We start from the raw sequence: 27085 nt of genomic DNA on the forward strand, positions 1-27085 counted from the left end.
CTGGGTGTAAGTGAGTAAATGAATGTTCGACTGTGCTGCTCTTAGACGTATTGGCTTTCTGTTAAGAGTGTATTTCTGCCATAAGCCTCGTGTTTCTGTGTGCCGCCACAACCCTGACCAGAATGTCAGTAATCGATTTGATGAGAATTGATTTAATGAGTGATTAAATCAAAACGAAAATAAAATGAATAAATAAATGAATCTGAAATACCGTAAGGAACTGAGCAGGAGCGGCTGGTCACCGTCTAATCTTCTCTTTCAGGGTTCAGAACCAGAGAGAATAAAAATGCATCATCATGCACCACAGCGTGCACGCAGTCCCACCTGGACGCGTCCTAAATCAGAGATTCTGGTTTCAATCACAGCTGGTTAACGTGGCCAGAAGCCCCTGAGATCCCTGCTGGCCACGTTCTCATCATTACGCATGGCTGGCACGGTTCTCACTTTTGTTCATCATCAGACGTATTAAAGGCACAGAGAAGCATAAACATGAATCAGGAGCTGGTTGTTTGTGCTGGGATCGTACGACCAAATGAATGTGGACACCATGTAGGACACCAAAACCTAAGCAATAACACAGTGTTTAGTAGTAGCTAGGCATAATCCACAAGATCTTTCACAGACTTTTGAACTGTATCTGCGGGAACTTCTAACCATTTAGTCAAATTAGCATTTGTAAGATCAGGCACTGATGTTTTATGAGAAGGGCTGGATTGATTTTTATGAACCTTGCCACCTCCTTGTTTCTACACACACTGTCCATTTTATCAGCTCCACTTACCATATAGAAGCACTTTGTAGTTCTACAATTACTGACTGTAGTCCATCTGTTTCTCTGCATGCTTTGTTACCCCCTTTCATGCTGTTCTTCAATGGTCAGGACCCCCACAGGACCACCACAGAGCAGGTATTATTTAGGTGGTGGATGATTCTCAGCACTGCAGTGACACTGACATGGTGGTGGTGTGTTAGTGTGTGTTGTGCTGGTATGAGGGGATCAGACACAGCAGCGCTGCTTTTTAAACGCCTCACTGTCACTGCTGGACTGAGAATAGTCCACCAACCAAAAACATCCAGCCAACAGCGCCCCGTGGGCAGTGTCCTGTGACCACTGATCTAGAAGATGACCGACTTAAACAGCAGCAATAGATGAACGATCGTCTCTGACTTTACATCTACAAAGTGGACCAATTAGGTAGGAGTGTCTAATAGAGTGGACAGTGAGTGGACACAGTATTTAAAAACTCACTGCAGTGCTGAGAATGATCCACCACCTAAATAATACTTGCTCTGTGGTGGTCCTGGCCATTAAAGAACAGGGTGAAAGGGGGGTAACAAAGCATGCAGGGAAACAGATGGACTACAGTCAGTAATTGTAGAACTACAAAGTGTTATATGGTAAGTGGAGCTGATAAAATGGACAGTGAGTGTAGAAACAATGAGGTGATTAAATGTGTGTGTGTGTGTGTGTGTATGATTATGTAGGACTGATTTTACATACCAGTAGTAATAGGTGTGGTTGAAACACCTGAGCTTAATAATTAGTGGATGTCCACATACTTTTGCCCATACAGTGCATATTGACTACTGAACAAGATTATAAAAAGAGTTGACCTCCATGACCCTACATTACATCGACTACATGGCCAAAATTATGTGGACAACCGTCCGTATTAACGAGTTTCGAGGTGTCTCAGGTGCATAAAATCTAAAACATAAAATATAAAACAAATAACACGGTTCCAGTTTTGTGGCAGCAGTTTTGGTGAAGCCAGTCTCCTGTTCCAGCATGACACAAGGTTCGTAAAGATGTTGCCAGAGCCCTGATTTCAACCCCACTAAACAACTTTGGGATGAACTGGAAGTGCTGTTTTACTCAGCGAGGCCGTACGAACAATGTTTAAAATGAACAAAACTTAACGTGACATTGTAGTAAAACAGCGAGTGAGGAATGTGATTAGTGGAGGAACTTATGAGCAGTAATAATGAAGAGAAGTTTAGTGCTCCTGTCTCCTTCTTTTACTACATTAAACCACGTTAAGCTTTATTTTTAACCAGAAGTGTTTTAGACTCAGAACCTCGAGCTATAACACAAGTTTAAAAGTGAAACAGTAAGAAAAATCCAGATGAACACAGATACATGTGAAGCTTTCAGACTGGTTTTGATGGTCATTCCACACAAATGCAGATTCGTCTCATATTCACACTTTCACAACGTTTCACCGCACCGCTCGAGTTGACGATTTACTAGCACAAAACGCTTCTCATGTGAATGCGCCCTTACTCCAGAGGAGTGTAGACTGTTATAGTTGTAAGGGTGGTTTTAAATAAAATAGGATAAGCTCATGGACTGGCGTCCACATACTTTTGGTGATGTGTTGTATTAAAGGGAGGGGAAGCACAAATTCAGTCATTTTTTACCCTCAGGACAGTAAAAACATGTATTTTGCGCTGACTGTGCTGATAGAGAAGGCTCAGCAGGGCCCTGAGTGAAAATCGTCCATTAGTCTTCACGCGAGGATGGACGGAAAGTCGCTACGATAGCCCGAAACGCTTCGACCGGCTGCATTCCGTTTGCGCCGATGAGGAATCGGCTGCGGAGTCGAACGTGGCGTTTTTCTATCAGAGCGGCAGGCTGCATATGCATTAGAGATCATAGAGGCGAGCTCAGACGTAGCTGTCGCTTCGCCGCTGTGGGCGCTGAACGCCGCTGGAACGGGACGGCTAATCCGATTGAGGAGATTGCACAGACGCACTCGTCAACCTTTCATTTGACTGCAAATCACACCGCGCCGGGGCTCGAACACGCCGCCAAATTGCTCCAGTCTTGCTTTTGCCTCTGTGGAATTCATTCGTTTTCTGAAGAACGCGTGAAATGTCAGATCAGAATCGAAATCAGGCCGCATGAAAAAAAAAATAAATAAAATAAAATATATGACTGAAATATGGTTACAAGTATGTGGACACCCTTTGTAATTATGAGTTTAGGTGGTTCAGACACACCTATTGCTAACAAGTGAATACAAACTATTTATATACGTATATTTATATACACAATATTTATGATATATATTTTATATATATATATATATATATATATATATATATATATATATATATATATATATATATTATTATTACAATTATAATATATTTATAATACTATATACTAAACTAATTATATACAACAAATTAGATTCTTCCACTTTGTAGGAAGCAGCCCATGGGCGAGAGGGGCCTGGGTTAGACCGATGTGAATCGGTCTGGGTCTTTTCTGTGTGGAGTTTTGCATGTTCTCCCCATGTCCATGTGGGTTTCCTCGGGAGTCTAGACTAGAAACTGCACAACTGTGTGTTGTGTGTATGTGTGTCTTGTGATTGATCGGTGACCTGTCCAGATTGTTTCCTACATTTCGCCCTATGAATCAGACCCACCGCAACCCTGACCAGGATAAAGTGGTGGTAGAAAAGACAATGAATGAATGAATAAACATTGCAGAAACCTTCCTGTTCCAGCAAAACTGGGCCCCTGTGACATAGTCTGACCAGTTTGCTTAAAATATATACGCTGTATGGTTATACGTATGTGGACACGCTTCGTAATTATGAGTTTAGGTGTTTTAGACACACCTATTGCTAACAGGTCAATACAAATTATTTATGATACAATATCTATATTTATAATATATAATATTACCATACATTTACAATACTATATACTATTTTATTTATAATACAAACTAATTATATACAGTACAATAAATTAGATGCTTCCAACTTTGTAGGAGGCAGCACATGGGCGAGAGGGGCCTTGGTTCTATTCCTAAGTGAAGCAGTCTGGGTTCTTTCTGTGTGGAGTTTGCATGTTCTCCCTGGGTTCGGGTTTCCTTCAGGTGCTCCGGTTTCACCCCACAAGTCCAAAGACATGCAGTTAGATTAATTGGAGCTACTAGAATCTGCACAACTGTGTGTGTGTGTGTGTGTGTGACCTGTGATTGACCGATTACCTGTCCTATGAATAAGACCCACCGCAACCCTGACCAGGCTAAAGCGGTGGTAAAAAAAGACAGCGAATGAATAAATAAACTTTGCATCAAAGTGAGGTCCATAAGGACACAGTCTGACCAGTTTGCTGTGGAGAAACTTCAGTGACCTGAACAAAGCCCTGACCTGCACACAGCAATACCTCTTCTACCATCGTGCGCCAGGTTGGGGCAAAGGATGGTCAGTGGTAGTTTAGTGGTTAAGGTACTGGACTAGAAAAGGTGCAATGTAAGCCTTAAGGTGAATACAGTGTGTATAAAGTGCAAACCAGTGTTCGCAATTGGGGAGAAATTACTACTACATGTAGATGTCTATATATGTACACATACATACACCCATATCTGCATGCATATGCACATCTACACCTGCACTTACATGCACTCATACGCATATACAGTATATATACACATCAATACATATACATATACACCAATCAGCCATAACATTTAAACCACCTCTTTGTTTCTACACTCACTGTCCATTTTATCAGCTCCACTTACCATATAGAAGCACTTTGTAGTTCTACAATTACTGACTGTAGTCCATCTGTTTCTCTGCATACTTTATTAGCTCCTTTCATGCTGTTCTTCAATTATCAGGACTCTCCCAGGACCACCACAGAGCAGGTATTATTCAGGTGGTGGATCATTCTCAGCTGTAAGTGTTAGTGCTGTAACACTGCAGTGTTAGTGTGTGTTGTGCTGGTATGAGTGGATCAGACACAGCAGCGCTGCTGGAGTTTTTAAACACCTCACTGTCGCTGCTGGACTGAGAGTAGTCTACTCCAGCCAACAGCGCCCCGTGGGCAGCGTCCTGTGACCACTGATGAAGATCTAATAGATGACCGACTCAAACAGCAGCAATAGATGAGCGATCGTCTCTGACTTTACATCTACAAGGTGGACCAACTAGGTAGGAGTATCTGATAGAGTGGACAGTGAGTGGACACGGTATTTAAAAACTCCAGCAGCGCTGCTGTGTCTGATCCACTCATACCAGCACAACACACACTAACACACCACCACCATGTCAGTGTCACTGCAGTGCTGAGAATGATCCACCACCTAAATAATACCTGCTCTGTGGGGGTCCTGACCATTGAAGAACAGGGTGAAAGCAGGTAAAAAAAAGTATATAGAGAAACAGATGGACTACAGTCAGTAATTGTAGAACTACAAAGTGCTTCTATATGGTAAGTGGAGTGTGTGTTTGCCCTGTGCTGGACTGGCAACCTGTCCAGGGTGGTTTTTATCTTTTGCCTGGTGAATTGTACCCACCATGACCCTGAATTGGATCTCATGGCACCAGTGGGTGAATGCAGACGTGCAGTACACCAAAAGAACGGTACAGGCAGGAAAGATTGACCACTACATTGAGAAGGTCCAGTGCCTCTGTTGAGCTGTCATGCTTGTGTATTTAGAAATAAAGGAATCACTGCAAATCAACAAACTTATTCTGATTAGTAACTAGGGGAGTGGTCTTTTCCAGGACTATCTCAAAGATACACCATATGGCTCCATAAACTTACTAATGTAAACATACCAGCCTCCACTCTTTATAATTAGGCTTTCTGCATGATTTTGAAACACGACTGCAGGAATTTGAGCACATTTAGTTGCTGGATGAGAAGGCCTGGCTTGTAGTCAACATTCTAATTCATTCCAAGGGTGACGTTGAAATATCACCCCAGATCTTTATGGACTTTGCTTTGCACACAGAGGTACGGTCCAGCTGGAACGGAGAACTGCCCTCCTGTTCCACAAAGCTAAAAGCATATATAGTCATTTGGACTGTTTCTGGAGCGAGGAGTGTGATCACCGTTATGGATTTAGGTCGTGTTCTGGGTCCGTTCTTGCCTCGCGCCGATCAGGATGAAGCTGTGGTTTAAAATTAATGAATAAATTAATGTTTTTAAAGCTTTATTTATAAACGCGGGGGTAAAGCGGCCAGCTGGCAGAGCTTGTAATTATATCATCATGATTCTCTCTCTCTCTCTCTCTCTCTCTCTCTCGCTCGACCAATTCTCCCGGTGTTCACTTTGCATTTCGGTCACATTCCCCCTCCGCTTTTTTTTTATTCTTCTGAGGCCCTTAGAGGGAGCACTGCCTCAAATCAATTCCCATCGTTTAGATTAATCCGGGCTTTCTTAATTCACTATAGTCTTGGGATAAAATGGATTTAGGAGCATCATTGGTTCACTCAAATGGTTCATTTCAGCTTTATGACCCATTAATGGCCGGCGCTGGGTGAACTTAGCCAAGTACACATCGAGTGTTCGAGTTTAATCTGAGCTTATAAAAGAGTACATTTAACAGCCGTGTTCACAGAGTATCATTCGTTACCTGGTCTCGCCTTTTTATTTTATCTCTCCTGTAAGGAAATGATTCATTTTCAATTATAATCCTAATGATCTTTTGCAAACCTCTGCCTCGATCTTATTTGCTTCTTTCTAGCATTGCGCAACTTCAGTCCTTCCACTAAAAGCCATTTTTGGACCGTCCACGCTGTTAATTAATTAATTAATTGATTAATTAATTTACACTGATCAGCCATAACATTAAAACCACCACTGTCCAAATTATCCAAATTATGTAGTTCTACAATTACTGACTGTAGTCCATCTATTTCTCTACATGCTTTGTTAGCCCCCTTTCACCCTGTTCTTCAATGTTCAGGACCCCCACAGAGCAGATATCATTTAGGTGGTGGATCATTCTCAGCACTGCAGTGACACTGTTTTTAAATACCGTGTCCACTCACCGTCCACTCTATTAGACACTCCTACCTAGTTGGTCCACCTTGTAGATGTAAAGTCAGAGACGATCGCTCATCTATTGCTGCTGTTTCAGTCGGTCATCTGATCCACTGGTGTCTGATCCACTCATACCAGCACAACACACACTAACACACCACCACCATGTCAGTGTCACTGCAGTGCTGGGAATCATCCACCACCTAAATAATACCTGCTCTGTGGTGGTCCTGTGGGGGTCCTGACCAATGAAGAACAGCATGAAAGGGGTAACAAAGCATGCAGAGAAACCGATGGACTACAGTCAGTAATTGTAGAACTACAAAGTGCTTGTATATGGTAAGTGGAGCTGATAAAATGGACAGTGAGTGTAGAAACAAGGAGGTGGTTATAATGTTATTACTGATCAGTGTATTTACTTCCTTCCTCTTAATCTCCCTTCTGCACAACTTCAGCCCTGACACTAATTAAATGTTTGTTTTTATTTATTTATGCATTTTACTCCCTTTTTCTCCCGATTTTAGAGTAGCCAATTAGTCTTCCGCTGCTGGGGATCACGATTGCGTTCGAGAAGGGTATATTTGCCTGCTCCATGCCCCTTCCAACACATGTGCAGTCCTCAACCCCTTCTTTTTTGCCCCTGCTACGGTGCACAGGCACCTCGGTCCGCTAACCAGGGGGGGTCCTTGCACCCACCAAGTCTGTTTTTTCCAACCCAGCGGACTCACTGACAAATTTTGTCTGCTGCAGGCACTGACACTTGTGCCTGCTAGATGGCGCCCAGTAGCAGAGCTGGGATTCGAACCTGGGTGTTCAGAATCTCAGCGCTGGTGTGCTCGTGGAACATCCGGCTGTGCGACCTCGGCACCTTAGGAGCCTATTTTAAATCGTCCATGCTGTGCATTTTACCCCATTTGTCCCAAGACTTGACATTTTTGTGGGTCACTTGATGTCATCCTATGGTTGTTGAGTGACATTCTCGGTCAGTGGAAAGTCGTTTTCACCCTCTGAGGGTCTGTAGCTTGTTGTTTGTTGTCCACAAAATCTGTCGCTTGACGTTGTTGTTTGAATGAACAATGGAAACTGGAAGTGCTACTGAAAATGTAATACTGGACTTGTATTCTTGGTACTGCAGCCTGTAAAATAGAAGCTGAGGTACTTCAACTGGAACCATCTACACTGGTACTGAAACTAATGAAAAATTGGAACTGGACCTTGGTAGATGGGCAGGAGGGAGGGAGTGAGGGATGGATGAACGGACAAACTTGGAAAGGAAGATAGTTGCAGTACCACAGTTTCTGTTACATGACCGGCAACCTATTTGAATGTCACCCAACAACCCTAAGATGACATCAAGGGGACTACAAAAAAGTCGAATTATGGGACGGCTGGGGTAAAATGCACAGTGTGGACGGTTTCAAATAGGTTCCCAGTTGCAGGACTGAAGTTGTGCAATGCTAGAAAGGACAAAAGAAGGAAGAAAGAGAGGAAGGGAATAATTCGATTGATTAATTCATTAATTAATCCATTTTCCAGGTAACAAATGTTCCTGCACTGTGTGTAGCTGAACGAAAAAAACAAAGTTGTTCCTTGCATATTTTGCAGTTGTTTGGAGTTTGGTCTGCTGTCTAGCGTATATGTGGGTCTGTTGTTGTGTAAAATAATAATAACAATAATAAACAAATGAAAATGAACAAGTGGGGTGTATGTGAGCATCCCATCCATGGAGTAGTTGTAGTCTCTGAACCCACCTCTACCCTGACCAGGATAAAGCAGGTACTGGATAAGACCTAACATCTCCTGGCTATAGCGTTGTGTGCTGTGTGGTGCTGAGCTTTTATCTTTCATCTTCATGTACAGCGAGTCTAAAACACATCGTTGCTTTATTAAATTTACCTCTTTAATTTGCGCTTGATTAGTTTAAGGTATTTATGATGAAGCAGAGATTGGCTGGGAAGGGTTACTGGATTCTGATATGGGGTTACTGGATTCTGGTATGGGGTTACCGAATGATAATATGGGGTTACTGGATGCTGATATGGGGTTACTGGATTCTGGTACGGGGTTACCGAATGCTAATATAGGGTTACAGGATGCTGATATGGAGTTACTTGATTCTGGTACAGGGTTACCGGATGCTGATATGGGGTTACTGGATTCTGGTATGGGGTTACCGAATGCTAATATAGGGTTACCGGATGCTGATATGGGGTTACTGGATTCTGGTACAGGGTTACCGAATGCTAATATAGGGTTACAGGATGCTGATATGGAGTTACTTGATTCTGGTACGGGGTTACCGGATGCTGATATGGGGTTACTGGATTCTGGTATGGGGTTACCGAATGCTAATATAGGGTTACAGGATGCTGATATGGAGTTATTTGATTCTGGTACGGGGTTACCGGATGCTGATATGGGGTTACTGGATTCTGGTATGGGGTTACCGAATGCTAATATAGGGTTAGCGGATGCTGATATGGAGTTACTGGATTCTGGTATGGGGTTACCGGATGCTGATATGGAGTAACTTGATTCTGGTATGGGGTTACCGGATGCTGATATGGAGTAACTTGATTCTGGTATGGGGTTACCGGATGCTGATATGGGGTTACTGGATTCTGGTATGGGGTTACCGAATGCTAATATAGGGTTACAGGATGCTGATATGGAGTTACTTGATTCTGGTACGGGGTTACCGGATGCTGATATGGGGTTACTGGATTCTGGTATGGGGTTACCGAATGCTAATATAGGGTTACAGGATGCTGATATGGAGTTATTTGATTCTGGTACGGGGTTACCGGATGCTGATATGGGGTTACTGGATTCTGGTATGGGGTTACCGAATGCTAATATAGGGTTAGCGGATGCTGATATGGAGTTACTGGATTCTGGTATGGGGTTACCGGATGCTGATATGGAGTAACTTGATTCTGGTATGGGGTTACCGGATGCTGATATGGGGTTACTGGATTCTGGTATGGGGTTACCGAATGCTAATATAGGGTTAGCGGATGCTGATATGGAGTTACTGGATTCTGGTATGGGGTTACCGGATGCTGATATGGAGTAACTTGATTCTGGTATGGGGTTACCGGATGCTGATATGGGGTTACTGGATTCTGGTATGGGGTTACCGAATGCTAATATAGGGTTACCGGATGCTGATATGGGGTTACTGGATTCTGGTATGGTGTTACTGGATTCTGGTATGGGGTTACCGAATGCTAATATAGGATTACCGGATGCTGATATGGAGTAACTTGATTCTGATATGGAGTTACTGGATTCTGGTATGGGGTTACCGGATGCTGATATGGGGTTACTGGATGATTTTATGGGGTTACTGGAAGTTAATATGGGGTTACAGTATGAAATGCTGATATGGAGTTACTGGATTCTGGTTTGGGGTTACTGGATGAATTTATGGGGTTACTGGATAGAATGCTAATACGCTGGTGATCTGATGTGTTAAATGATTTATCAGACGCCGTGCTGTAGCGTTCTCATTAGCTGCGGCGGTGATGAGTGCTGGACAGAGACGAGCGGATCGGGGTCGTTACAGTCCGGCCGAGTCGAGAGCGTCTCTACTCCACATTAAAGCTCAGAGAAATTTCCTCACTGAGCTGCAGATCGAAGAGGAAATGGAGCGTCAGTGAGTCTCTCGAGTCTCCGTCGTGTAGTAAAATAAAGTAAAAACATGGTGTTAGGCAGCCGAAAGATGAGAGACTGATCGGTTTAACGCTAACGCTGCTTCGCTTCGTACAAACATTTCGTCATGCTATTAATTTCAGAAACAAATCCTTAAAATTATAATAATAATAATAAAAAAAATCTATCTCAAGTAAAAATAGCATTAGAATCAAAACTGCAGTACGTCTGGCTTTTATTAGGAGGATTACCCACAAGTCTTTGCAGCCTGTAACAATATACATAATGTCCTCAGGGGCTCCAATAACAGTCCGGTGGACGTGGCTCCAATAATTCCCACATTACAGTCCTTTATTGCTTTATTTCTTTCAGCCTTGAAAAAGAAATGAAGCACCGCCTAAGATTCTAGGACTCCACCAAACCACAGTAAGAGCTATTTTGGAGGAACAGTGGTAAATTTACCTAGAAACTGCTGGCTTGATACATTTTCTCCAGAGACTTAACAAAAAAAACCTTGTAAGCTAGATACACCGATCAGCCATAACATTAAAACCACCCCCTTGTTTCTACATTCTTCCACTTACCATATAGAAGCACTTTGTAGTTCTACAATTACTGACTGTAGTCCATATGTTTTTCTACATACTTTCATGCTGTTCTTCAATGGTCAGGACCCCCACAGGACCACCACAGAGCAGGTATTATTTAGGTGGTGGATCATTCTCAGCACTGCAGTGACACTGACATGGTGCTGGTGTGTTAGTGTGTGTTGTGCTGGTATGAGTGGATCAGACACAGCAGCGCTGCTGGAGTTTTTAAACACCTCACTGTCACTGCTGGACTGAGAATAGTCCACCAACCAAAAATATATCCAGCCAACAGCGCCCCATGGGCAGTGTCCGGTGACCACTGATGAAGGTCTAGAAGATGACCGACTCAAACAGCAGCAATAGATGAGCGATCATCTCTGACTTTACATCTACAAGGTGGACCAACTAGGTAGGAGTGTCTAATAGAGTGGACAGTGAGTGAACACGGTATTTAAAAACTCCAGCAGCACTGCTGTGTCTGATCCACTCATACCAGCACAACACACACTAACACACCACCACCATGTCAGTGTCACTGCAGTGCTGAGAATGATCCACCACCTAAATAATACCTGCTATGTGGTGGTCCTGTGGGGGTCCTGACTATTGAAGAACAGGGTGAAAGGGGGCGAACAAAGCATGCAGAGAAACAGAAGGACTACAGTCAGTAATTGTACGTAGAACTACAAAGTGCTTCTATATGGTAAGTGGAGCTGATAAAATGGACAGTGAGTGTAGAAACAAGGAGGTGGTGATCAGTGTATATCAACTCATAAAATAGTTAAATGGTAAATTTAATATTTGACTTATGTCCAGGTATGAATTGGACTCAAAGTTGGGTTTTCTAACTGGAACTGGCGCACCGGTCATGCTAACCACTCTTTGTAAAATATGAGTTCACGTTACCACTCTTTACAGAACAGGAGCTCATGTTAACCATTGCAGATCCTATAATACCTCCTAAGCACCGAGCTCGGCATCAGTAAGCAGAATTGCATCAGCTGAATCGATGGAGCAGATATTTAAATGCAGATTGGGTAACTTTGAGTCCCACATCCACACAGCAGCGCTTGATAGACCTGTATAAGAAAATAGAATAATTACTGATTCATTAGACTCTGGTCTGACGGGTCGGCGTGAAGGAAGTCGATGATGTGGAGCTTACAGTCTTCACCCGGGCCCCCGTACGAGCAGCTATCTCTAATGACTTGCTGATGCATGTTTAATTGCTAATGAACGAGCGAGGCAGCGCGAGAAGGATCCGGCTAACACGCTTTACTGGCGCTGGAGGTTGGTGGAATAATAATAGTCAGTCACTGTGTTAGTCTCCTGGATGATTTCCCGTCCGCGGAACCACCTTACAAGACAAATATTAGTCATGGAGATCTTTTTCCAAGACAAATCTCCCTCTCGCCTCGGCCCCATAATAAAGTAATGAAATTTTGATGGCATATATTGACCCACGGTAGGCGCTGGTCATGTTTGCCCAGTCACGCGCTGTTAGCGGTCATGTAATTATCATTTTTCATTTTCTAAAAGATATTAGCTGAAAATCCACCAAGATATATTTGAGGGAATCTAATAGATGTGCCCCAGGACGTCTGGACCTCAGGATATTAGATCCGAATCAGACGCGGTGTCTGACTTAACATTTCTTTTTCGATTAGGAATAAATAAATTTAATTTAATATTAAAATTACAAAAATAGTTGGGACAGTAGGTAAAATGTAAATTTTTACAAAAAAGCATCAATCTGTAAACTGTCATCAGCAGAAAGAAGAAATATTTTATGTTTTACCTCGACAGATTTCATTTTTGCAAATACTGTACGTGCTCATTCTAAATCTTTGGCTGCAACACCTTTTGTCTGTCAGTCAGTCAGTCAGTCAGTCAGTCAGTCTACAATATCTCTCTCTCGCTCTCGCTCTCTGTGTCTCTGTCTGTCTTCGCCTGTCTGTCTATCTATCTATCTATGTCGGTCTGTCTGTCTATCTATCTTCGTCTGTCTGTCTATGTATCTTCGTCCGTCTGGCTGTCTATCTATTAAGTAATTAATTCATTAATTTTTAGGTACAACAAATTTGGAATTAGCATGTATTTGCAAAGAAAAAAAAAAGAGAATCAGTGACTTAATAACATTAATACCATCACATTAAATACAAAATCCTGAAAAGTTAGGACACATTTTTGAAAATGGAATAAAAACTAAAAATTAAGTTGCTAAATGGCTCAAATTGTATTTAACTAATAAAAAGTACAAAGAAAACATTTAAAAGTATTTTTTCACTGACAAACGTAATTGCATTTTGTAAAAATAAATAAATAAAATAATGCCTGCAACAAATTAAAATAGTTGCAACAGAGACAAATTAAGACTGAGGTTATAGAAGTAACGCTGTTCTGAAAGATTCCACTAGTTACAGTTTAATTGCTGATCTATGAGGTCATCAAGATTGAGTATAAAAGTCAAACAGTGCCAGGTCTCATTCTGCACGGGTTACAACTGTCTGGCTTTGTAGACATGGAGTGTGTGTGCGCTTGACTGGCCTGCCTGCAAATGTAAAACATAATGAAGAACCTTCAATTCCCAGACAGTTAAAAGTATAACAAAGAGAAGGTGATGTGACCCGGTGGTAAATACACATCTGTTCCAGCTTTTTTGTGTGTGTGTTGCATTAATTTCTAAATTTGTTGACGTTTAATAAATAGAAATAAGTTCATCATTGAAAACACTGATTTTTTTTTTTCCATTGTCCTTTCACAATATACAGTCCATATGTAACGCTATATGGGCTATGATGAACGAGAGCGGCGGACACACGCAGAGATGTATAAACTATATATTTATTAATAATAAAGACAAACGAACACAAGATCTAAGCTAAGGTAAATGCTAATGCTAATCACACAAATTAAACTAAATGCCTAATCTAAACATACATAAACTATAAACATGGACTAAGCTAAACAATACAGGCAGTAACAAAAGCTAAACAGACTAAACAAACAATATAGGACTAAACAAAGTCTAAACAAAAATAATAGGCTAAACAGGCTAACGGGCTAAACTGGCTAATAGGCTAACAGGGCGGACAAACAGACTAGACAGGCTAAACAGAGACTAAACAGGCTAAGGCTAAAGAACAGAGTCAAGGGTGAAACAGAACTACAAGAACTAAACATAGAGAAACAGAATTAAAGTTAATAAACTAAGGTTAACGGGGCTAACGTGGCTAAACAAACAGAACTAAATAAACAGACCGGATGAAACAGCAAGGATTAAGGATAAGAAACAGAGTTACAGATCTCCCAGGCAAACAAACAGCGTTACCAGGATCTTGACAAACAGCGTTACCAGGATCTTGACAAACAGCGTTACCAGGATCTTGACCAACAGCGTTACCAGGATCTTGACCAACAGCGTTACCAGGATCTTGACAAACAGCGTTACCAGGATCTTGACCAACAGCGTTACCAGGATCTTGACCAACAGCGTTACCAGGATCTTGACCAACAGCGTTACCAGGATCTTGACCAACAGCGTTACCAGGATCTTGACCAACAGCGTTACCAGGATCTTGACCAACAGCGTTACCAGGATCTTGACCAACAGCGTTACCAGGATCTTGACCAACAGCGTTACCAGGATCTTGACCAACAGCGTTACCAGGATCTTGACCAACAGCGTTACCATGATAATAGTTCCTAATGTCTGTTCTGCAGCGCACCTCTTAAATAGAGGGCAGCTGGAGCTAATTAGTTGCAGGGAACCAATCAGGAACGGGGGAGTGGCAGGAGACTGAGGAAAGAGAGAGGCGTGGCACACAGGAGCACCAGAGCACACAGAAACTCAAATTGTGACACCATAACATTATTAAAGGAACATACAATAGAATCTGTCCACATCTTTCCATCTCCCAAGTCTGGTGTATACGCTTGTGGATTCATCTCTTTAGCTTATCCTACAGGGTTTTTAATAGGGTTTTGTTTGGGGGACTGGGGTGGCCATGGCAAAACCTTGGTTCTGGTCAGGTCTGCTTTGGATGGTTGTAAGCTTCCAGGCTGAGGCAGTAGAGATTTGATTTATTATCCCCTGGTGCTTGATAGTGACTTACAATCATAGCTAATCACAACGCAAACACTTGAGGGTTATGGGACTTGCTCAAAGGCCCAAAAGTGGCAACATGGTGGTGGTGAGACTTTGAGAACCAGTGACTTTCTGATTACTAGTACAGTATCTTAACTGCCGAGTCACTAAAGTTGTTTAGCCTTTGGCAGAAGCAGAAGAGCTGAGATACTTCCTGCCTCCTCTTATTAATATCATGGCTAGATGAGTACTGATGTTCCTCTTGGTTAGCAGAGGTTTCTTTCTTGCTACCCTCTCGTGAATTCTATTTTTTGTCTAGTCTCATTCACAGCGTGGTCTACTGAACACTGACCTCTAATGACATTTTTGGGATGCGTTGTGTTTGAGCCCAGCGACAGTTTCCATTTCATTAAATTTTTACTTCATCGTAGTCAGGGTCACGGCTAGTCCGGTTTACCTGGAATCACTAGGCACAGTGCAGTGACACATCCCAGAAGCCAATCCAGTTCCTCCCTATCCTTCCCGAGACATAGCCAGTCATAACTAATAGCACTACTGGGGATTTGAACTTGGTATCACAGCAGTAGTGAGCTAGTGTATTTTACCTCGGCGCTTCGAGCACCCTGAATAATTTTTGGAAGTAATTTATTCATTACAGCAGTACCTTGAAACTTGAAGTCAGTCGGTTCTGGGAGTGGCGTCAAGTTTAAAAGACGTTGAGTTTCAAGGTATTTTTTCCCATAAGGATGTTTGGAAAACCTGTTAATGTGTTCCATATACAAAAACCCCTGTTGAGCAAGCTGAGGGCGACTGTGGCAAGGAAAAATTCCCTTAAAATTACAGGAGGAAACCTTGAGAGGAACCAGACTCAGCAGGGACCCCCATCCTTCTTGGGTGGTCTGGAGGATACTTTAAATAAATAGGATTTACACAAATCATACAAACACAGAATTAAAATGAACTAAAAGTTATAACTAGCAATAATAAATAAATAAATAATAGTTATTATTATTATTCAGTCCAGTCTGTGATAAAGTCTGTAGTGAGTTCTTGACATTTTTGGTGCAAACACGCCAGGTTCCGTCACATCCGGCAGGAGCAGCATTGTTGGCACGGCAGTCTCGACTTCATTCCTTAACCTCGGCGGGTAAACAGGTTTCCATCAGAAGGATCTCGGGGTAAAACAACAGAAACTGTAGTTAAAAATGTTAAATACGAGTTGAGAAAAATATCAGTTTTATAGAGAGTTTTAGACTCCAGCAGCCCTAATTATTACAGCATAACTAAAAGGGAGAGCGAGCAGGTAACAAGGTCATGAAGGCTTTCACAGGACATCAGCGCCCACCTTCCCACCGTCATCAAACCTGAGTGATCGGACAAGAGAGGCAGAACGACAGCAACCCAACATCCCTGATCACCACAAGTTTCTATGACCAAGAACCCCCAAGCTCTGCGCCTTTGTCTTATCTCCTTCGTTACTTCTACTGTAACGTGAAATATCTTCCTCTTCTGCTCAGCGCCATCACATTTCACCTTCTTATTAGCCATGATAAAGATTAAGCGCATTAAATGCACAAAAACACGAGAAAATGCTTAAGAAGAATTGCACTGGGACGTTTACTGTGCGAGAGCTACAGCGTAACTAACGCTCACCACTTCGTTTACATCGATCACCCCTTCGTTTTGCTGTGCAGTGCGGCCTACGTGAGCCAAACAAGTTCTCACACCCACGTCGAGTTTAAGGGAAATGTGCATGTTAAAGGGTACAAATCTCTCGATAAAGGGCGTCAAGTTTCAAAGATTTAGAGTTACAAGGTACCGCTGTCTTCTGATTGTAATGGGTGTGAAGGAGAGAACGTTGTGCGAGTAAAACGCTCTATTGAGAGAGAGAGAATTTACGCCGCCCGGTCCTTAGAAGGTGTTTGTACATTCTCTGGTGAGGAATGCTTTACTTATACGGTAATTACAGAAATACAGAAAGAACAAGACTCGACCAGCCCCACCACCACGTTACTGAATATTACAACAGTGCATAAAGAATGAGACAGAAAACTGCAGATCACATTCATTTAAGATTGTTCAATTATTCATTTTAATTTTTTTGTTTCTAGTTTGCTCATTAATATTAACAATGCGGTGTTTCACTTTCCTCTGACTAATTTACCTTGGATTTTACACCCCGCCTGTGCTGTTTGAGGGCCCGGCTGATCTGACGCCGAGCGCTGGCGGTTTAGATGTCAGAAACGTTTATTGTGTGCGGCTGTAATTAAAATAAAACGTTTCTGTTCTGCCGAACGGTGCGGCGCGCTGATTACATGCCGTGTTTTCGTTTCCAGTCGCTGCAGAACAATACGTCGTACAAACGAAGAGAAAATCTTCTCTTTATATCAGCCGCCGCTGTTCTGTGATCTCACCCGCTGTGGATTCAACACCTCCTGAAGTTTAACATATGCTAGATAACTAGATTATACGTGGACACCTTTCCTACTGATTACAGGCCTTTCAGCATGATCTACCGCTCGCGGGTGAAGGAAATCATTCATTTAAAATGGATTATGTGCTTCCAACTTGTTGCCAAGAGTTTGGGGACGGCCTGTATTGTTCTCTTTTAGCATGACTGCACCACTGTGCGTAAACGTTCAACTACATGAAATGAACAATCTTAATTCTTGCAAACCAGAGAGGAAATAGCAACACGGGTAAAACACGCTAGCCCACCATAACAGCTCTGCGGACACCTACACAGACAATGACCGGCTCGTCCGAGGGAGGGAGGGTCGTAGGGATTCATCATTACTGCTGAAATTATGACCTCTGCTGGCTGATCGACGGTGCTGCACAGAGACGGGGGAGAATATGGAACAGTGCGTGACGCTCCGTGCGCGATACGGATCTCCATATGGACCCGCCTGGTGTCGGTGAAAAGAAGCGGTCACTACTGCACACGTCGGAGTGGGTGTGTGATATTAAAGGCTCTCCTCGGTCAGGAGTGAAGGTCTGGAGCACTCACTCACCTTCCTAACCGCTTATCCAATCAGACTGCATGTTTTTGGACTGTGGGAGGAAACCAGAGCTCCCGAAGGAAAACCAACACAGACACGGGGAGAACATTCAAACTCCACACAGAAAGGACTCAGACTGCCCCGCCTGGGGATCAAACCTAGGACCTTCTTGCTGTGAGGTGACAGTGCTACCCACCCAGCCACCGTGCCACCCAGGTCTGTAGCAGCAGAGGTGAAATATGATGGGGGGGGCATTCAAATAGAGGTCAAGAGATCAAAATGTCTTATTATTTTACACATTTTTGTTTACCTGTGTATAATAAAAACATAAAACACACTCTATGGACAAAAGTATTGGGACACCCCTTCTACTTCTTGAATTCATGTGTTTCAGCCACAGTTTTTCTCCAAACAGTTGCAATAAATCCATTATATCAAGGAAACAATACAGTTCAAACTTTGCAGCAACAGTTTAGGGAGGGCCATTTCCCGTTCCAGCATGACTGTACCAATGTGCACAAAGCTTTATATAGACCTAAGACTTCTTAGTTTATAGAAACTCCAGTGTCCTGACCTCAGCACCACTGAACAGCTTTGGAATAAACTGGAACATCAATTTAGGCTTTCCTGACCCAACTTTTGCCTGTATAGTAACTAGTCATCTTAATAGTTTTTTGCTCTTTTCATAACTGATGGCTCAAAAACATTTCAGAAAAGTTGGGACAGGGGCATGTTCACCACTGTACTACATCACCTCTCCTTTAACCATGATCTGAAAGGAGGCTGGAGGTCCCTGGGGGTCCCTGTTAAGTCTGGTTCCTCTCAAGGTTTCTTCCTGTAATTTTAAGGTAGTTTTTCTTGCCTTTGTCGCCCTCGGCTTGCTCAGCAGGGGTGTTTGGTCTGTCGGTCCTGGTTTCTGTAAAGTTGCGACAATCAGACTTTGAGACAGTGTCTATTGTGAAAAGTGCTATACAAATAAATTTAACTAGACTTGACAGGTCTGTACTGCAGGCAGGCTAGTCTAGCATCTGTACTCTCCTACTATGAAGCCACGGTTGTGCAACACATGTAGAATCTAGATTAAATCGTCTTGCTGGAACGAGCAGGAATGTCCTACAGACTGAAGCTCCAAAATGTGTATGGTATGGGTATACCAAGATGTAGGTATGGGTCTAGGTTTGATCTCAGGTGGTATAGATCTTGCTCTTATTTTTGGTGGAATGGGTTTTGGTGGCATTGCTCTCGATTCATTTACAATTAAATTTAAATTTTTGGCATTTAGCAGATGCTTTTATCTGAAGAGACTTACAGTACTGTGACAGTGCACTGTCTGAGCATTTAAATTTACATTTTCGACATTTAGCAGACGCTCTTATCCAGAGCAATTTACAGAAGAGCTTCCACAGTAAACATTTCTCTACTCTAGTTTAAGTAGACACCAGTCCCAGAATACAAATCAGCTGAAACTCTGTTAGAACATTCTGAGAGTTAGAAAGTACATGTTAGTTCTCAGCTTAAGTGCTTAGTAAAAAGGTGATGGGGAACTTGGATGTTCGGACAGACAGGGGAAGTTTGTTCCACGTGTCTTGGTTCTGGGAGGTGTGGGACTTGCTCATGTCTTGGTTTTTGGAGGTGTGGGCCTTGCTCATGTCTTGGTTTTTGGAGGTGTGGGCCTTGCTCATGTCTTGGTTTTTGGAAGGTGTGGGACTTGCTCATGTCTTGGTTCTGGGAGGTGTGGGCCTTGCTCATGTCTTGGTTCTGGGAGGTGTGGACCTTGCTCCTGTCTTGGTTCTGGGAGGTGTGGGCCTTGCTCATGTCTTGGTTCTGGGAGGTGTGGACCTTGCTCCTGTCTTGGTTCTGGGAGGTGTGGGCCTTGCTCATGTCTTGGTTCTGGGAGGTGTGGGACTTGCTCATGTCTTGGTTTTGGAGAGGTGGGCGTTGCTCATGTCTTGGTTTTTGGAGGTGTGGGCCTTGCTCATGTCTTGGTTTTTGGAGGTGTGGGCCTTGCTCATGTCTTGGTTTTTGGGGGTGTGGGCCTTGCTCATGTCTTGGTTCTGGGAGGTGTGGGCCTTGCTCATGTCTTGGTTCTGGGAGGTGTGGACCTTGCTCCTGTCTTGGTTCTGGGAGGTGTGGGCCTTGCTCATGTCTTGGTTCTGGGAGGTGTGGGCCTTGCTCATGTCTTGGTTCTGGGAGGTGTGGACCTTGCTCCTGTCTTGGTTCTGGGAGGTGTGGGCCTTGCTCATGTCTTGGTTCTGGGAGGTGTGGGACTTGCTCATGTCTTGGTTTTGGAGAGGTGGGCGTTGCTCATGTCTTGGTTTTTGGAGGTGTGGGCCTTGCTCATGTCTTGGTTTTTGGGGGTGTGGGCCTTGCTCATGTCTTGGTTCTGGGAGGTGTGGACCTTGCTCCTGTCTTGGTTCTGGGAGGTGTGGACCATGCTCATGTCTTGGGTTTTTGGAGGTGTGGACCTTGCTCCTGTCTTGGTTCTGGGAGGTGTGGGCCTTGCTCATGTCTTGGTTCTGGGAGGTGTGGACCTTGCTCCTGTCTTGGTTTTGGGAGGTGTGGACCTTGCTCCTGTCTTGGTTTTGGGAGTTGTGGGCCTCGCTTCTGTCTTGGTTTTGAGACGTGTGGGTCTTGCTCATGTCTTGGTTTTGGAAGGTGTGGGCGTTGCTCATGTCTTGGTTTTGGAAAGTGTGGGCATTGCTCATGTCTTGGTTTTGGAAGGTGTGGGCGTTGCTCATGTCTTGGTTTTGGAAGGTGTGGGCGTTGCTCATGTCTTGGTTTTGGAAGGTGTGGGCGTTGCTCATGTCTTGGTTTTGGAAGGTGTGGGCATTGCTCATGTCTTGGTTTTGGAAGGTGTGGGCGTTGCTCATGTCTTGGTTTTGGAAGGTGTGGGCGTTGCTCATGGCTTGGTTTTGGAAGGTGTGGGCGTTGCTCATGTCTTGGTTTTGGAAGGTGTGGGCGTTGCTCATGTCTTGGTTTTGGAAGGTGTGGGCATTGCTCATGTCTTGGTTTTGGAAGGTGTGGGCGTTGCTCATGTCTTGGTTTTGGAAGGTGTGGGCGTTGCTCATGTCTTGGTTTTGGAAGATGTGGGCGTTGCTCATGTCTTGGTTTTGGAAGGTGTGGGCGTTGCTCATGTCTTGGTTTTGGAAGGTGTGGTCTTGTTTTGTCTCAGGTGCTTTGGGTTTTTGTTTTGGTCTGGTTTTGGAGAGAAACAAACTGTCATTATTATTGACAGAACCTGATGAAACATCTCAGAACGGCAGCAGCACATATTTGTGTTTACTCCATGTCTTCGTTTCCACTGCTTTTGCCCGAGCTCATTAAATATTTACCAGCTTTTCATCTTCATCTGCTCCAACTCAATTACCAGCGGGATTAGAAATACTGCCGGCTTCAGAAACACGGCCTCTCTTTCTCTCTACCAGCCCGAGACCCAGCAAAGGACATGCAGTCACTTTCAAATCCAGTCCATTTTTCATAATTCCTCCGAGCTCGGAGGGATCAATACTTGGACGTGTACATGCCGACTCGACAGCTGGACGCCGGCGTCTCATGTCGAGCCGGGCCGTACGGATAGACGATTGAAGCGTGGGCTGAGGGACGTATACATGTGGGTACAGCTTTGAAGTTATAAAAGGCTTTTCAGTGGAAAAAAAAATTCAATATGTTGGTGTAAAGGTTATTTTGTTGGTTTTATATCCAGCTAATGCTTCATCCTGGTCAAGGTTACACTGGATCTGATTCCACCTTCCAGAATCAAAAACCTTCCTTTTCTTACTTCTGCATTTTTTTAAAAGGAGGTAAAAACAAAATACCTGGAGGAAATATGAGGCAGGAACTCGCCACTGTACATACAGAGACTGAAGGCAGGGTTCGTACCCGGGTCTCCAGGGCACATGTTGTTTTACTGCACTCACACTACCACTATATGGCTGAAAGTACACTGATGAACTACTGATTGTAGTTCTACAATTACTGATTGTAGTCCACCCTTTCACCCTGTTCTTCAATGGTCAGGACCCCCACAGGACCACCACAGAGCAGGTATTATTTAGGTGGTGGATCATTCTCAGCACTGCAGTGACCCTGACATGGTGGTGGTGTGTTAGTGTGTGTTGTGCTGGTATGAGTGGATCAGACACAGCAGCGCTGCTGGAGTTTTTAAACACCGTGTCCACTCACTGTCCACTCTATTAGACACTCCTACCCAATTGGTCCACCTTGTAGATGTAAAGTCAGAGACGATCGCTCATCTATTGCTGCTGTTTGAGTCGGTCATCTTCTAGACCTTCATCAGTGGTCACAGGACGCTGCCCACGGGGCGCTGTTAGCTGGATATATTTTTGGTTGGTGGACTATTCTCAGTCCAGCAGTGAAGTGAGGTGTTTAAAAACTCCATCAGCACTGCTGTGTCTGATCCACTCATACCAGCACAACACACACTAACACACCAGCACCATGTCAGTGTCACTGCAGTGCTGAGAATGATCCACCATGCATTACGCTTCACCTTTACCGATACAACCCTCCACTGCTGACTGAGAAGCTTTGCAACTGACACACACAATGTGTGCAGTACCGACTGCATTTTTTTCACCTGCACAAGGCGAGTTCATATGCCGATCAACCTTGTGCACAGAGAGCCACACCCTGATCAGCATTATTCCCTAGTCAGGGGGAGGAACCCTGGTCCAATCGTTGTTCATGTGGCTGCCCAGCCCAGCCAGATGGCAGAGCTGAGATTCCAAAAGACTTTGGTTTGAATGGTTTCCTCCATATGAAATGGAAATCCTTTTGGCAGTGTTTTCCAGTGCACCTTAAGGCTCTCTGTACAAATCTGCCAGTGTGGGTGGGTGTTTGGCTATGTCTAAATTTTTGGAAAGAATAAAAGGGGGAACATATTTAAACTACCGTCTTGTTGTTGGAGCCAGGCTCGTTATAGCTTTGGTTTCTTTACTGACTGTGTCAAATCTGTTGCATTTGCAGTCACTATGATTTATTGCAGTTGATTCTTCTACTCAAGCGTTGTTTCCTGTGCCACCGGCTGCCACACAACATCTAAATGCATCAAACGCTGCTCACTTTTTCTCTGTTTTGCCACAATTACTCCCATTTGTTTTTGACATGCTGGACAGTTACTGTGTAATTGCAAACAAATATTTTGGGTTTATTGTCATGATTCGAGCCTTTTTGCTCCTTAACTTTGTTTATGTGCCACGCCCACCTCTCCGGGAGCACATGTTTGTAATGTGTGCTTGCAGGGGCAAACCAACGCCCCCTCGATATGATTAGTCTCCAGCTAATCATCTACAGCTCAGAGATGTGGACTCGAGTCTGTGACTCGATTTCGAGTCGCACGTAAGTTGCACACACAGCGACTTCAGACTCGGACTCGTTACAAATGACTCGGACTCGACTCGTGACTTGCAAAAAATGACTTGTGGACAACAGAAGTCAGCAACATTAGTTACGTGTGACAATTATCTGTCTGTCTGTCTGTCTGTCTGTCTGTCTGTCTGTCTGTCTGTCTACCTACCTACCTACCTACCTACCTACCTACCTACCTACCTATCTATCTATCTATCTATCTATCTATCTATCTATCTATCTATCTATCTATCTATCTATCTATCTATCTATCTATCTATCTATATGATCCAACATCATTCTGATCATGTAATTTTCTGCTCTCTAATAACAATAACGCTCCGGCCGTTTTAACCCGCAACGCACGCAATGTGTAAATGTTTCAGCTTCCACCGTAGTGATGAACTGTCGCTCCCTACTCCCTACACAGTTTGAAGTTCACTTCTATTGAACATTTTCATACCTTTGGATTGGAATCTCACTTAAAATGGTAGAATACCAATGTTTAGCTCTGTTTAGCCATGTTTAGTTTTGTTTAGTCCTGTTTTAGTCTAGTTTCTGTTTAGCCTTGTTCATGTGTGTTTAGTTTAGATTAGTGTTAGCATTTAGCTTAGCTTTAGCATTGTTTGTGTGTTTAGCTTAGCGTTAGTGGTTAGCATTAGCATAGGTCACATGTATATCTTGTATAATCCTGTCTTGTCTACCTTTGTCTAGTCTTGTTTTGTTATTAGTAAACACTGTCTCTGCGTGTGTCCCCGCCCTCTCTTGTCTCGTCTAGCCCAGCGTTACATCTATGGCTTTTTGTACCTTTAATTAGCGCTCCTAAAATCAATGTGGGAAAAACAACTGATGGGTCGCAAGCTTCCATTTACCTAAATGGCACTTAAATTAAGCAAGTCCAGGAGTCCAAATATCTTGGGTCGCTGGTTCAGGAAAAGAAGGTGCCGTCCTCAAAGTCAAACTGCACTGACTGTGCCACAGTGTTTACTTCACTCAACTGGTGCTTATGGAAGAGGAAGAGTATATCAACAAAGACCAAGGTCAGCATCTTCTTTATGGATCAGAATCTTTGACCCTGCAAGACAGACTTTTAAACTCAAGGCTTTTTAAACGAATAGCCTGAAACATCCTTGGAAACAAAAATTTTGACCGATTAACCCTCGTGTTGTGTTCGGGTCTGTGGGACTTGTTTTTAATGTTTACCAAAAGAAAAATGATGCTATTATTATTATTATAACCTCAGACTCTTTGCCTTTGGCTCATTTTGTGTGAAGAACATATAAAATAACACGTTTGTAATGAGTTCACACTGTACACCCTCCTCTACACATTTATATTACACATGTGGTGTTCAGGTCCACTGGACCAGCAGGTATAGAAGTGTGTCCCTTTACTCTGTCCTACTACAACATGTCCTGCTGTGTGTGTTTGAGAGAGAGACAGACCGAGAAAGACAGACAGAAAAAAACAGACAGAGAGCGAGACAGACAGACAGAAAAAAACAGACAGATGGGCAGAGACAGACAGGAAGGTAGGCAGTCAGAGAGAGACAGACATACAGAGAGACATTCTGATACAGACAGAGAGACAGACAGAGAGAGAAACAGACAGACAGACAGACAGACAGAGAAACAGACAGACAGATAGATAAAAACAGACAGACTGGCAGAGGCAGGCAGGCAGTCAGAGAGAGAGACAGACATACAGAGAGACATACTGATACAGACAGAGAGACAGACAGACAGACAGATAGATAAAAACAGACTGGCAGAAGCAGACAGGCAGGCAGTCAGATAGAGAGACAGACATACAGAGAGACATACTGATACAGAGAAAGAAACAGACAGACAGAGAAAGAAACAGACAGACAGACAGCATACATGCATCAAATGAATGTATGCAGCACACATACAGACAGTAAAGCTGATCCTGCATGAACAAGGGCAGTTGTAGCCTGGTGGTTAAGGTACTGGACTAGTAAGCTGAAGGTTGCCGGTTCAAACCCCACCACTGCCAGGTTGCCACTGTTGGGCCCCTGAGCAATGGCAAAAATGTAAATGTTAATGAACAGACTGATGTGTAGACTGATGTGTAGACTGATGTGTAGACTGATGTGTAGACTGATGTGTAGACTGATGTGTAGACTGAATGGCACTGTTATTTACAAATGTGATCCGACGTAGGTAAATAGTAAATGTTAACCAAATATGCATCTTAATTGCTTGTAAACATTTTAAAGTAAACATCTGATATTCTGTATGTTAAAAAGTTCTGGCTGTATTGATTTAAAAAACATAATAATGCGGTGGATCCAGCAGTAACAAAACTATGAACACCACACACGGGTTAAAAATGACACCGTCTGAGCCAGACGTCTCAACAACCAACCGTTGAGGAGCAGATACGGCAGTGGCGGCTGAGATGGTGTGGACATGTTTGCAGAATGGATGTGAACCGACTTCCAGTGATCCGACCCTTCCAGTGGAGAATCCAACAAACTGCACCGGAAAAAACGTGGTCCAAACAAATCAAATTAGATCTAACAAACCTTCGGCTCACTCTCAACCAAGCTAAAACACTCGCCATGGACCCTAAAGCTTGGAGAAACATCATCGAGCAGACTCGAAATCCTACGGCACCCACAGCAGCGTATTGGTTACGGGACCGCCCCCACACAAACGCTCGCTAGGGTCCTCAGAGCTTTCATTTACATTTTTACTTCCTTATTCAGCTGCATTTATTATGTTTTTATTATTTCTTTTTATTAATTCACTAATGACAATGTCTGACCTCGCTAGCAGATCAAAACACCCCACGAGTTAATTAAGCCATCAAACTTTAAAACTGGAAGGGCATCCAAACTCTGGCACATGCCAAGATTACACAGTTACACGCTAGCGACAGATCTGTGTTCTTGTTGTCTGACGAACTTCATTATTAGCTCGGCTCTTCAGAGAACGAGCCCTGTCATTTCACAGCTAATAACTTGGACACAATAAATAAGACAATAAAATCCGATCTGGCCGCCGCTCGCGACGACCTTTCGCCGGCGTCCCTCCGGCTTCCGCGCGACACAGTAATTAGCTATTAAATCTGTTCATCTGGGTCCTCCAGCTGTGTGGTCATCTCAGAACGAGCTTCATTTTACCGAGCTCTTCAGCCGCCGCCCCCGAGGGAACGGAGCACGGCTCGAGTGCGGCGCCGCCATATTAGCGCGGTAGCCGGGTTCGGAACAACAGCCGCTGGTAATCACAAACAAAACGCGGCGGAGCAGCGGGCGTCGCCGTTTCTATTCATTCAAGTCAATTAATATTGAAATTCCAATTTGGTGGTGGATTTTTTCAGACAGAGGCTGTTCCCCAAAGTCGTGCTTAATGGCTTTTGCAGCATCACTGGCTTTATCAGCAGTAAAGTATGTCTCTGAATAATCAATTTAGGTTTAGATTGTTTGGACCGAGCCAAAGTGACCGGAGTTCGTTTTCTGGATGGGACGGCCGCCGGTTTACCGAGTTACACCGCCGGTCTGTAACAGATGGACGCGAGTGAAAGGCTGGGGTATTGATTTCAAAATGCTGCAGGGCCTCGGGTGG

The sequence above is a fragment of the Trichomycterus rosablanca genome, chromosome 13 (assembly GCF_030014385.1).
Source record: "Trichomycterus rosablanca isolate fTriRos1 chromosome 13, fTriRos1.hap1, whole genome shotgun sequence".
Taxonomy (NCBI): Eukaryota; Metazoa; Chordata; class Actinopteri; order Siluriformes; family Trichomycteridae; genus Trichomycterus; species Trichomycterus rosablanca.